The sequence below is a fragment of the Echinops telfairi genome, unplaced genomic scaffold, assembly GCF_000313985.2.
Source record: "Echinops telfairi isolate 266 unplaced genomic scaffold, ASM31398v2 ScPeMD7_1;HRSCAF=3_0, whole genome shotgun sequence".
Classification (NCBI taxonomy): Eukaryota; Metazoa; Chordata; class Mammalia; order Afrosoricida; family Tenrecidae; genus Echinops; species Echinops telfairi.
The window spans coordinates 66,762,537-66,776,054 of NW_022103896.1; the positions used below are offsets into that span (position 1 = coordinate 66,762,537).

The window sequence follows — 13,518 nt, forward strand, 5'->3', positions numbered from 1 at the left end:
TTTGAAAAAAATTATTTTATTAGGGGTTCATACACCTCTTATCACAATTCATACATACATCAATTGTGTAAAGCACATTTATACATTTAGGCTTCTTAAAAGAAGCCTTGCTCCCTGTTAATCACATCATCCTCAAAGTCACACAAATGTCAGGGCTTGATTTCAAGTATCCCAGCCCACTGTCACATTCTCAGCATCTTCCTGGAAAGATTCTCACAGGCCAATTCTTTAGCTGGGGACCTGATGTCCAGTAAAGAGTAATTCCTCTCTGCCTCCTGGATGCTTGAAAAAGCTGGGCATGGGGGGCGGGGGGCAGGGGGGGTTGGAGGGCCTCAGGAATCATAAGCCAATCACCTAGACCAAACATTGAAAGAGCACAGTTGAAAAAGATTAGGATTCTCCACCTTTGGGCCCAAAGCTAGTGATTTGCTTATGAATATTGATAATATTTTTGGATAAACTTCTATCCATTTCCTGCTGCAATGTCAGGACATTTTATTATTTGCTTTATTTTCCTATGGCTGCAGTGAAAAAATGCCCTAGTTGGGTAACTTATAAGAGTAGAAATATATTGCTTTAGTTCTTTAAGCTTATAGTCTGAAAATAGGGCATTGGCAGGGCCATGTTCCCTCTGATGGTCTCTCTTTGTCCTTTCTCTTTCGTAAGGACACCACACCAATTGGACTGGGATCCTCCCTAATCTAGTATGACCTCATATGCACTAAACATGTCTTCAAAGGCCCTATTTCCAAACCAGGTGAAACTCACGGGCACCAGAGGACAAGATTTTGACATACATTTTTCAGGAGACACAATCCAATCTATAGCTCAACTAAGTGGAGAGAGGAAGTATCAATTGCTTAAGGACTGCAGGAACCTGGATTCCGGGGTCCTCAGCCCCCTCCTCCCCGCTTCCTCAGTTCCTGTTTGGCTCAGTAACCTCATAACTACAGCACAGTCCCTTACCCTGTGGCAGAATCACTCTCTCGAGGGCTTTGCTTACATTTTAAAGATAATATCAAAAGTCATTTAGTCCTGATCAGATGATTAAGACACAATCTGTTCACTCTAGGAGTTCAGAAACTAGCAGGGACACACACATGCAAACCCACTCACCTCTTCTCTAATGACAGGCAAGGATGAGAAAAATAAAACAGGAAACCTTCTCAGAAAAAGTCATGGCTTAGCCTAGTTCTGGAGAATAAATAAGAGGCCCCCACATGGCATTTCCTCACAATGTTAAACATGAAATTATCCTGTGACCCAACAATCCCACTACTCCTAGATACATGCCCCAGAGGCTTAAACAGCAGAAGCTCAGAGACTTGTACACTGACATTCACTGAAGAGTCCGTGATCATGACCCAAAGGTAGAAATAAGCCCCGTCTCTGGTCTCTACCAGCAGATCAGCAGAGGAGACAGTGTGGCACAGGCGGGTACTTTAAAGCGTGTGTGGACAATAGAATGAAAAGATAATGGAATGTTTCGAGGACATTTTTTGAAGCTTTCTTATATACATAGTTATTCGGCCTTAGTGAGAAATCAACAGTCTCTGGGTATTGTAGGCAGTTCACTTGCTAGGCTGCTAAAAGTTTGGAGGTTCAAGTCCACCCAGAGATAGAGTGGAAGAAAAGTCTGGGAAAAATCGTCTGTCGAAAACTCTATGGGGCCTAGTTCTGCTAGGACCTACATGGGATGGCCATGAGTCAGAACTGACATGACAGCAACGAGCCCTGGTACTAAAGGGAAATGACGTTCCGATACATGCTGCAACATGGATGGACCTTGTAAACGTGCTGAATGAACAGAATCACATGTCAAAGGACAAATATCAGATAATCCCACTTAAATGAAGTGTTTTGAATAGACAAATGCATAGAGACCAAAGTAGACTAGAGATATGTAACCATTGGCTGGGAGAAGAGAGGAATGGGGAATTAGTACCTAAAGGGTACTGAGCTTCTGTTTGGGGTGATAGAAAAGTTTTGAACCTAGATGGTGGTCTAGTTATGCAATATTGGGAATATAATTAGTGTTGACAAGTAGCACATTTAAAAATGATAAAATGACAATTTTATGTTATATATCATTTACCACAATAAATTTTTAAAATTAAAGCTTTCAACATCTCAAGGAGGAGAGAGGAATACAAGGAGGGGAGTCTATCACCCATTGTTCAGCATGGACCTGGGGATGCCAGCCTCTCAGCACTAGACACTCTGCTTACCCCTGAGGCTCAAGGGTGACCACGGAAGATTGCTGGAGATGGAGAGGGACGGGGAGACCATTTGACAAAGGTCATGAGAAAAACGTGCATTTTGCTTTCTAGCGGGGGGCCAGGGCTAACAGCGCCAACCCTCTCCAGGTCTTTATTTGGTCAAAACTTTTGGTAAGGTCGAGAGGCCTTTCCTTTGGGGGTGGGGATTTCTCAGGTGGGTGAGAGAAGTGATGAGGTGCCTTGGCCATCTAGTGAAGAACTGGAAATCACAGCAACCACATGCCTGAGAGAAGAACCGCGCTAGTGGTGGCCAAAGCATAACTGCCAGAGGAAGTGATGTGTGAGAGACATGTCGAAATGATCGCATTCGGGAGCCTCTCCCAGGGAGTCCACAGAGGACCTTGCATGCCAAAGAGGACATCAGGCTGCCAAGGTTGAAAGGGCTCCTCGTTGCTACAGTTTCAGTACCTTAGGGCTTCTGAGAAAAGGAGGAAGACAATAGAAATCAATGGACATTGGCCCGCTCGGCAAGCCTGAACCTGTGCGTGCCGTCAGAGTGGAGGGTGAGAACAAGGGCACGGCCTAGCTGAGATGCCCAGTCTCTTCTGCCCTCCACACACGTTACAACTTTTGGCTCAGGTAGAGCTACCACAGATTGCATCTGAGAGTCAAGTTTCTTGGGCCCCCGAGCTAGCTGGTTGGCAAGAAGCTCCTGGGACACAGCCTTCCCTCATCTCACGAAGTCTGCTTCCCTCCCCGATATTTATTTATTTGCAATTTTCCTTACAGAAATGGTGCATATGCCTCAGTGTTGCCCCTGAAGTCAGTCTGTCCTGATTCTGCCTTATGACTTTGGAGAATTTAACATTCAATTAGCCTCTTGAAGCCTCAGCCGTCCCATTTCTAGAAGGGGGTTGAGGAAAACACTACATAGGACTTGTTGAGGAGATGCACTGAGGGAATGCCTGAAAAGGTAATTGCATGCCACCTACCGTGTGGCAGCAGGCCTTTAGTAGGAAGCATACTATCATTGTGGATATTGGTGAATACTTGATATCTCTTTAATTAAATATTGACAATGATTTTACAACAGCACTGTGGTAGTTACACAATCTCGTGTCAACTTGAGGATGTTAAGAGTGAAGGGGTGGAGTCTAGCCTGTCAATCAGGTCACAGCCCGATGATGCTTCCTCATGGGCGTGGCCTTCGCTGAGGATTCTGGGAACTTCCTCTTTTTCTCCCTGGAGGAGGGCCACACTCTCTTTCACATTCCTGTTGACAAGCCACTTGGAGCCATGCTGATGGCAGCCAGAACCCTGGAGCTGAAGGAGCCATGTGGAGACTCACATCAGTATTGAGATGCTTCCACTGACACTGGATCCACAAGACTTGCCATCCACTGGCCTGTGATCTTCTTGCATTTGGTATCATTGCAGGTGCTGCATGAGTCTAAAGAGGAATTTGTAGACTAGTATCAGACATTTGGGCTAATATCAGACTTATGGACTTGATTTGGACTGGGCTGGGATGTTTTCTCAATATACAATTGCTCTTTGATATAAAGTTCTCTCTTACACACACGTATATGAATGTCACTGAAGGTGTTTCTCTAGTCAACCCGGACTAACACAAACACATTGAAGTAATTTGTTCTAGTAGACATTAAGTCATTGACCTTTTATATAATTTCTAATATGTGCCAGGTGGAAGGCCTGGTGATTTACTTTATAACAATCAGCCACTGAAAACTCGATGGAGCATAATTCTATTCCGATGCACATGGGCTCACCATGAGTTGCAATCGATTGATTCAATGTCGACCAATTTGAGGTGCCCGGCAAGTTAGCACTTGATCACATTTAAATCTCACAACATTTCTGTGAGAAAAGCATGTAGGGTCCACAATACTTTATCTACAATTCCCCAATCCAGAATGAACAAAAACGTCTTCTGAGCTCATTGGGACTAAACTGACCTAAGAGAAACTGTTGTTAGGTACTGTGCAGTCAGTTCCAACTCATAGTGACCCTACCGTATGATAGGACCAAACGCTGTCCAGTCCTGCGCCACCTTCACAATTGTTGTTTTGTTCCAGCCCATTGTTGTAGCCATGATTTCAATCCATCTTGCCAAGGCATTCCTCTTATTTTTTGCTGCCCTTCTGCTTTACCAAGCATGATGTCCTTTTCCAGGGACCAGTCTTTCTTGATAACATGTCCAGGTACGTGAGAAGTCTTGCCATCCTTGCTTCTAACAAGCATTCTGGCTGTACTTCTCCCAAGATAGATTGGGTTGTTCTTATGGCGGCCCACGGTACTTTTAATATTCTTCACCAGCACTATAATTCAAATGTATCCATTCTTCTTTGGTCTTCCTTATTCAGTATCCACCTTTCACATGTATATGAGGTGGTTGAGAATACCCTGGCTTGGGTTAGGCGTACCTTAGTCCTTGCTTTTTAACACTTTAAAGAGGTCCTATGCAGCAAATTTACCCAATGCAGTGCATCATCTGATCGCTTGACTGCTGCTTCCATGAGCATTGATTGTGGATCCAAGCAAGACAAAATCCTTGACTTCAGTCTTTTCTCCCTTTATCATGTGAGGATCTGGGTCTTCTTTACATTGAGTTGTAATCCACATTGAAGGCTGCAATCTTTGATCTTCATCAACAAGTGCCTCAAGTTCTCCTCACTTTCATCTGCATATCATCCAGGTTGTTAATAAGCCTCCCTTCAATACCACTGCTGTGCTTTCCTTGATGGAACACCTTCTCTGATGATTTACTCAGCATACAGATGGAATGAGTATGGCGAGAGGATGCCACCCTGACGCACACCTTTCCTGATCTTAAACCAGGCAGCATTCCTGTGTTCTGTTTGCACAGTTAATTCTTGGTCCTTGTCCAACTAAATTGGTGAGAGGTTATTGTAATCTCTGTTTATCTCATTTAGTGTGAGTATATTTTGCTTAAAAAGCACTAAAAAGTTTTTCAAGACCTTGCTCCAGACCTGCTGGAGGAGGAGTTTCCCGGCCCCAGTAATATATGGTGGGCATTCCCTTTCTGAAATCTGAGCAGTTGTCAGTTCTGACACTCATCTTGCCCAAAAAGTTTAGGGTGCCTTGCTGATACATGTTAGTCTTTTAAAGACACAGAAACTGAGAGTTCTACTTGTCGTCAAACCCACATGGGGTTGCCATGTGTTGGAAACAACTAGCTCTAACAGCAGTGGCTGTCATGTGCCACTTAACAATGTTTGCCAAAATAGAATTGGTTGAAATGATATATCTTTTGCTGTGCATATTTTCACTACAAAGCAAAATTCAACATTCAACCCAGCAGATGTTATCTGTAATATCCAAAGACACTCCCATTGGGGTGTATCCACATTTTCCATTTAAAATAATAGTTTCTTTTCCTTGGCTACAAAATACGGGGTGATGCAAAAGCTTTGGAAAATCTACAAAGACACAAGAGAAGAAAACACATCACCTAGAAACCTACCCAGAAATAAGCATCGGTATGTGGGGGAAACCGGCCCCTCACAACTATGTGCTGGGTCCGATAAGTGCAAGCGTATGGTTGAAATACATTTAAAGCTTTCAGTAAAGTCATAGAGAATAATAGAGATAGGAGCGGGAATAAAATGAAGGAGTCAGACACATTTCATGGTAGCATGCTCACCACCTGGACGGCCATGATCGCACCAGCCAGGTCCACGCACAACACAGGCAGAGCGGGCAGGACCAAAGTTTATATATCTTCGGGGGCATGCAAGCCCCCTGATCACAGATAATGACCTACATCATAGGAAGGGGTTGTAACATAGGCAATGCAAGCAATAGGAAGGGGATGACCTAGGGGTACACATGCAATACTGAAGGGAGGGAATGGGGGTACATATGTGGCAAGCTGGGCAGACCCTAGACTGAATATAGTAACGTTAGTCATCCTTGAGTGGTCCTGACCTTGCCTTCGGGCTCTCCTTCCAGGTAACAATCACTATCCTTATCAGAAGGGACTGGGCCCTACTTAGGGTGAGTCAGACTATATCATCTGGTTGCTCTAGATGGCTGATAACCCTTAGGGAGCATGGCCTCTGGCCTACTTTTGTTGCCCTCCTAGTGGACAGCCATTGACGATGTGCAGCAAGCGGCATCTTGGTTTTGGCATATATTTGGGGGAGACAACTTGGGAGAAAGCTTTCTGTATACCACATTGTTAGCCTTTTGATTGGTATCTTATTTTTTCTTTTCCTGGGCTTAGATAATGTATAAAATTCGATATTTCTAAAGAGAGAACCCATGTCATTATCTTACTATCATTTCATGAAATTATCCCATTAATAACTCAAAAACAAACTAGCATAGGAACAACCAACCAACTATGGGCCAGAAGACATGATTTCTGAGGAGGAAAAAGAAAAGAAAAAACAACACTTGACCATTTTATCAATGTTTTTTCCTAAAGCAGCAAACAGGGACCCGGCCCATGTATTCTTGTCTTTTAATTTTGACAACACATTCTTATTTGAACTTCATAAAGGTTTTGATAGTAGTACACAGAAAAGGATAACATATAAAAAGAGAAATGCGCAGGTGACATACATTTAAAATTGTGTCACCATGAGGTATGTGTGTGTGTGTGTGTGTGTGTATGTGTGTGTGTGTCTGGGAAGGGAAAGTGACCTTTATTTTCCTTCCATAGAAAGTTAAGAAACAGAGCTATACCTAAGTCGGTATTCCTGTAACTAAAATGCAAAAAGAATGAATTCATTGGAAGTTCACATGGCTGTTTGAGCTGAACACTTTGAGGGAGGAAGTGCTTGGTTGTGGGTGGCCTTGAACTCTGAGGTGGCCAAGAGCCCAGCAGGTGGGGCTAGATCACAAAGGAGAATCTGGCTTGGGTCTCGGAGATTAACCAAGGAGACACTGCTGCTTCTTCATAAGGACAAGGCAATCTATTTAAGAAGAAAATATCCAAACGATATGGAAACAATGGAAGGACTCTAACTACAAGATGGTGGCATAGGAAGCCCTCTGGGTCAGTTGCTCCACCAAACCAACAATTAAACTGGGAAAGCAATCGGGATGAATGGTTCGGGAAGCCTGGACCGTCATCACACACGTGGGGGAAGCTTGAGAAGTGGGAGTGTCTTGTGCACACAGAGGCTGCTGATCTTTCCTAAGCAAGTACAGGTGCAAACCAGTGACCTTGCGGGAAAGGCAGCAGCAGGCAGACTTCCGGGCTGGTGCCAAAGTGAGCAGTGGGGATCCTGTCCTCCAAGGATTTGAAGCTGCACATTTGGTTGTCCTGGCTGTATCCTGAAGGACCTGTGCACACCCTTGCAACAACAAGGGCTTCTCCCACACCACCTCTTAAGGATGGGAAAGACCAGTGTTGCTGCTGTTAAGTGTGTCAAGTTGTTTTTGATTCATAGTGACCCTATGGTACATAGAACTGCTTCATAGGGTTTTCTTGGCTGGACTCTTTTTTTTTAATTGCTAGAAACCTGTTTTACTGGTGGGGGGCGGGGAGGAGGGGGGTTTCCATAAAAAAACAGAAAACTTGCTAGACAAATTCTAAAAGAGCTGTAACTTGGCTGTACTCTTTTTTTTAAAGATTTTTTATTGTGAATTGGGTAAAAGTTCAAGAGTGGATCATTTGTTTTATATCCAACAATTCATACACACTTTGTTTTATTTCACTCATTGAAATCCTCTCAATGTAACATCACATATCCCTCTACCTTCCTGTATTTCCTGTTTCCAAATGCCCTGCTTTCCTAACTGTTCTGAACTTTGTTCTTGGGTAAATGCTGCCTTTTAAAATCTTAAATGGTTGATACTCTACGATGTGCATACCTCAGTCGTGTCTTGTTATCCTTATAGAGAAGTGCAATGTCTGCCTGAAAATTGAGCCACGGGGATTCAGTTCCAGAACTGACTTGTGATTAAGAGCCATAGTCAAAAAAAAAAAAAAGAAAAAGAAAATAAAAGCCATAGTCGTGGATGACCCATCGTCATGGTCTCATTTATGATTTTGAGTTGGGCTCCATATTTTCTGTCCCACTTCATCCAGGATCTTTGAGTGTGAACCCTTTCAGAGCATGTCAGCTGCATGCTGGAAAGCATCTAGTTCTTTTTTAAATGGTGAAATCTATGTCAGGTCACGGAGTGACCATGGAGATTATGGAACAGAAATTTAGTGACCACACACAATTAAGAATTCACAATTTGCAACAACAACAACAAAAGGTTTGGAACAGTCACTAAGCTAATGGACAATTGCAGTTTTCATCAAGTAACAATGTCAACGCATAAGGAGTACAATAATCAGACTTCCAGGATGTCCCGTTTAGACTAAATTGTTATAAGTTTAAGATGTTGATTGTAATCTCCAAGGTAATCCTAAATAACTAAAAACCTAACAAAAGGAAAAAAGGCGATAAAAACAATATGCTATAGGAATTTCAACTGAAATAATTAAAGAGATAAAAATGTAACTGAGGGCCAGCAATAAAAAAACCCTAAGTGATTGAGGTAGTTATATAATCTGTTGTCAATTTGAAAGGATTAGGAGTGAAGGGATGGAATCTAGCCTGTCAATCATTGTGTAGCCAGTGAGGCCTCTGTGGGTATAGCTTTCTCCTGAGGATTCTGGTAATTCCTCCGTGGAGGCAAGAGATACTCTCTCTCTCTGCTCACTCCCTTGAGGCACCCTACTGATAAGCCACATGGACTTATGTCCTGATGCACCTGATGCACCCCTGGGAGCTGGAGAAGCCACATGGAGACCCCTGTCAGCCTTGAGATGCTTACAACGCCACTGGATCCACAAGTCTTCCCACCCACTGGCCTGTGATCTTCTTGAACTTGGTGTTATTGCATGTGTTTCGTGAGTCTAAAGAGGACCTTATAGATTGGTATCGGACATATGGGCTAATATCGGACTTATGGACTTGATCTGGACTGGGCTGGGATGTTTTTTCAATATGCAATTGCTCTTGTATATAAACATTCTTATACACATGAGTGTCTCTATGAATTTGTTTCTCTAGTTTACCCAGATTAACACAGAGACATACAGAAACTAAATAGGCAGATGACAGAAATAACTCCTTCCTTACCAGCAATCACTTTAAATGTAAATGGATTAAACTCTTCTATTGAAATGCAGAGATTGATCGATGGTTTATAAAACATGACCCACTGATGCACTGCCTACAGTCAACTATCTTTATATACAAAGCCATAACGGGGCTGACAGGAAAAGAATACTCTCTGCCATCGAGTAAACTGTGATTCACGGTGACTCTATAAGACAGGATAAAACTTCCCCTGTGGATTTCCAAGACTCTTTGTAGGCATAGAAAGCCTCATCTTTCGCCTCAAAGGCAGGTGATGGTTTTGAATTGCTGACCTTGTGATTTACAGCCCAATAAGTAACCCACTATGCCACTAGGGCTCCTAACTAAAGGAATGGAATAAGACATTCACTGCAAAAGTGACCAAAAGTGAACTAGGGTGGCTATATTACTGTCCAACAAAATAGACAAAAACTGTTACAAGAGACAGACGACATTATACCAGCAAGATTTAACAATTTAAAATACATACACACCTATCAATAGAGCCTCCAAACAAGTTCTACATATGCTCTAGCTTTCAATAGTCCACATTCAATAATGGATATAAGAACCAGACAGAAGGTCAATATGCAAAGAGGGAACACTAAAAACCAAGAGAGCTAAACACATGTACATAACACTCCATCCAACAATATCAGGACATACATTTTTCTTAAGTATACATGGAACATTTTCCAAAATAGACCACATTTTAGGGCACAAAATAAGCTTTAATAAATAAAAAATTTGCCCCTGTCTTTCTCTTTCTGAAGCGTCCTGTAGTACTTTGGTTTTTAATTAATTATGTGAACAGATGTGAGTCTGTTTCATTGTAGAAGATCACTAGGGAAGGAGAGGAAAAGGAGTTTACCTGATGCCATTTTACTCATTCATTCAACCAACATTTATTGGGCACGCACCATGTGTCAAGAACTACAAACTATCATAGTCCCTATGGGTGGCACCCATAAACAAAACAATAAATAAACTCACTACCCTCAAGTCAACACTGACTTATAGTGATCCTATAGGACAGGGTAGAATTTCCCCCTTTGGGTTTCTGAGGCTGTATAGCTTATGGGAATAGACAGCCTCAGCATTTCCTCTCAAAAATAAATAAGTTACAACAAATTATGGAGGGGCTAGGAGGCTCCCAACCACTGACCACAATAACAATAGAAGGCAAGGAACACTGAGCTCTGAGAGGAAGCAACTGTGTGGACCAAGGGGCAAAGGACCGATGGACCCCATAGCTAAGCTGGCCGTTGAATGGCTGTCTGACAAAGAACTGGCTCCGGTGGGAAGAGGTCCTCAGCAGAGGGACACATGTGCAAAGTTCTTAGGGGGTAAAGAGCTTGCTGTGTCCAAGGATTAGAGAAGACAATGTGGCTGGATATTAGGGTGGTGGAAGGACAGGCAGCTCTGGTGGAAGTGGGGAGTAGCAGAGGCAGATCACGCAAGACCTTTTAGGCCTCCACAGTGTTGGGTTTTTTTCCTAAGGCAATGATCAGTGGTACTACATCTTTCAAGGTCATCACCTGTGGCTGTAATGGAATAGCCTTGTGTGCAGATTTGGTTCTGAAATAGATGTTACTTCCCTCACCACCCCTCCTACCATACCCACCACCATTCTCCTGATAGTTGTGGTAGGGTTACCTGAGAACTACAAAGCTCTTGAGGAAGGAGGCCTAACTGGAAAACCGGAAGGGACTTGATTATTCCTTGAACTCTGGGTTTATTCCTTTTCTTACATCCCCGTGAGCTAGAAGCCAGAAGCGCTTGCTAGACCTACAATAGGAACTTGGCTGTCTGCTCACTGGAAATGATTCTGAAAGGAAGAGAAGGAGCCTTCTCTTGTCCAGAGGAAGCAATGGGGCAGTGGGGCAGTGGCCCACACCACTGATAGCCTAACAGTGGCCAGGAGAAGCTGAGTGCCATGAAGGTAGAGCTGGCTTTCATCAGACCACTGTTAACGTTTGGTAAGCACAGGATATCAGGGTTGGGGTACTCACTCACATCCCCTGCTCCCTTACAGGGCACAGGTTTACAGCTACAAGCACCATAACTCCTTCTGAAGCTCTTCTTTACCTTAGCCAGGCAGGCTGGAATGCTTTGGTTGAAGACAAGGGAGCAGCTCTTGAGTACTGACAGTTCCCATGGTGCAAAGGAGCCCCGGTGGCATAGAGGGTTATGCTTTGGGTTGCAAGGCCAGCAGTTCAACCTCACAAGCGTCTTTGTGGAAGAAAGACGAGGCTTTTTACTCCCGTAACGACTTAGAATCTTGAAAACCCACAGGAACAGTTCCATACAGTCCTATAGTGTCCCTATGAGTTAGAATCAACTCAATGGCAGTTTGGATTTGCATGGAGGGGCAACTCAAATGGGTTCTACAGTCACCTCGCGCTCCTCAGTGGGATTGGCTCAGTAACGTACTCTTGATTGGCTTCCCTCACTCTCTCTCCGTTTTCCATTCCCTGTTGATACCACCAGGGATCACATCTCAAATCAATTACTTGCACCCAAAGTCACATCTCAGAGTTTTCCTCTAGGGAAACCGCAGGGGAATATTACCCAAAGCCAACCCAGTTGCCTTGCAGTTGATTCTGACTGCATGCATTTCAGAGTAGAACTGCTGCATGGGGTTTCCAGTGATGGCGGCCATTTAGAAGTTTATCACCAGGACTGTTTTCTTAGGTATCTCTAGGTGGGTTCAAACTTGCCACCTTTTGGTGAGTAGCCAAGCGCTTACCCATCTGCACCACCCAGACAGTGTGACTATAAAGTTGAGTTTAAGCAAAAAAAGTAAAAAATATTCAAAAATAGCATTTTGAATTTCCTGACTACCATTTACTCTAGGCTTCATGCCCTTAGGAAGGTGTGTGTGTGTGTGTGTGTGTGTGTGTGTGTGTGTTGTCATCAGATCCTTGTTACAAAGAAATTGGGAGGCTGTGACAGGATTGTTGTCAAATGAGATAACGCTGTCAACTTGGTAACAAACAGTCCACAAGGCTCTATTATCTCTCTCTCAAAATCACTGCCTTTGGGTCGATAACAACCCATAAAGACCCTACAGGACAGAGTAGAACTGCTCCTTTGGGTTTCTGAGGCTGCAAATCTTAATGGGAATAGAAAGTCTCACCTTTCCCCCTTAGAGCACTTGATGGGTTGAACTGCCAACCTTGCAGTCAGCAGTTCATTGTTTAACCCACTAGCTTCCCTTAGTAACTAGTGAAGCTAAAAAATGACAAGTGAGGAAGTCAGATTGTAAGAAAGAATATTTGGATATGCTGTATATAGACTTAAATTAGATAGAGCAAAAAGAGCGTTAATGAGCTGATGGAATAGTTCAAAAGGAAATTTGGGTCCTGTGGCTATAATATATGACAAGGTAATAAATCAGTCAGAAGTTGCCTGGACTTCCTGTAACTTCTGTGACCAAAGGCCTCTTGTGGTCTGCAATGAATTGGCAATCTAAATCATCAAAAGTTCACAAGTGAGTCAAGAATAGAATCTTTTGTGCAGAGTAGGAACAAACACCTGATAAATCTTCCAGCTCAAAGCTTTTGTGGAACACCTTTTCAGTCATATAATTTCACGAACTTTTTTCCCTCCCTGTCCCATTTTACTTGCAATCCAGTCATTTGAAATGCTGTTATTCAGAGCTCTAGAGCTTTGAATGTTTTTGTGAAGATTTTAAAGTCATGGATTGGAAATACAGAAAGGAACTTTAAAAAATAAAAAATAAATCTTCCCCCAAGAACCACCTTCCCCTCTAGGAACAAAGGCTCTGTAACCTGAGGGCTTTCATTGTGGGAGCAAACTAAACAGACAATAAGCCAACACTGGGTGTGACATAGATATCCAGAGACACAGATGTTGAAGAAATACTGAGTCTCAATTTAGTTAGAAAACTAATCCCAAGGCCATCTTTGACCAGATGAAGAGAGTCTAACCCAAGGCCATGTCACTAACGTGTGAATTAATGTCATAGCAAAGTTTTACTTACAATAATGGGCAAATGCTGATTTTTAAAAGAAGCATATTTCAAAAACAATTCCATTGTTAAATATTGCTTGTTTTACCAGCCAGGGAGGAGTCCCTAGATGGCGGTGGTGGTGCTGGTGCTGGTGGTGCTAGTGCTGGTGATGGTGGTGCTGGTGGTGGTGGTG

The 13,518-nt window shown here is 43.1% G+C and overlaps 1 protein-coding gene and 1 non-coding gene across 2 annotated transcripts in view; one reads left to right on the plus strand and one right to left on the minus strand.

Annotated features, from left to right (window-relative positions):
* SBSPON (somatomedin B and thrombospondin type 1 domain containing) overlaps positions 1 to 13,518 on the plus strand; it is a 35,348-nt gene that overhangs the window by 2,230 nt on the left and 19,600 nt on the right. The window lies entirely within an intron of this gene.
* On the minus strand, positions 7,761 to 7,822 carry LOC115868773. The gene has a single exon (XR_004045763.1). It is a non-coding gene; the product is annotated as a U7 small nuclear RNA (small nuclear RNA).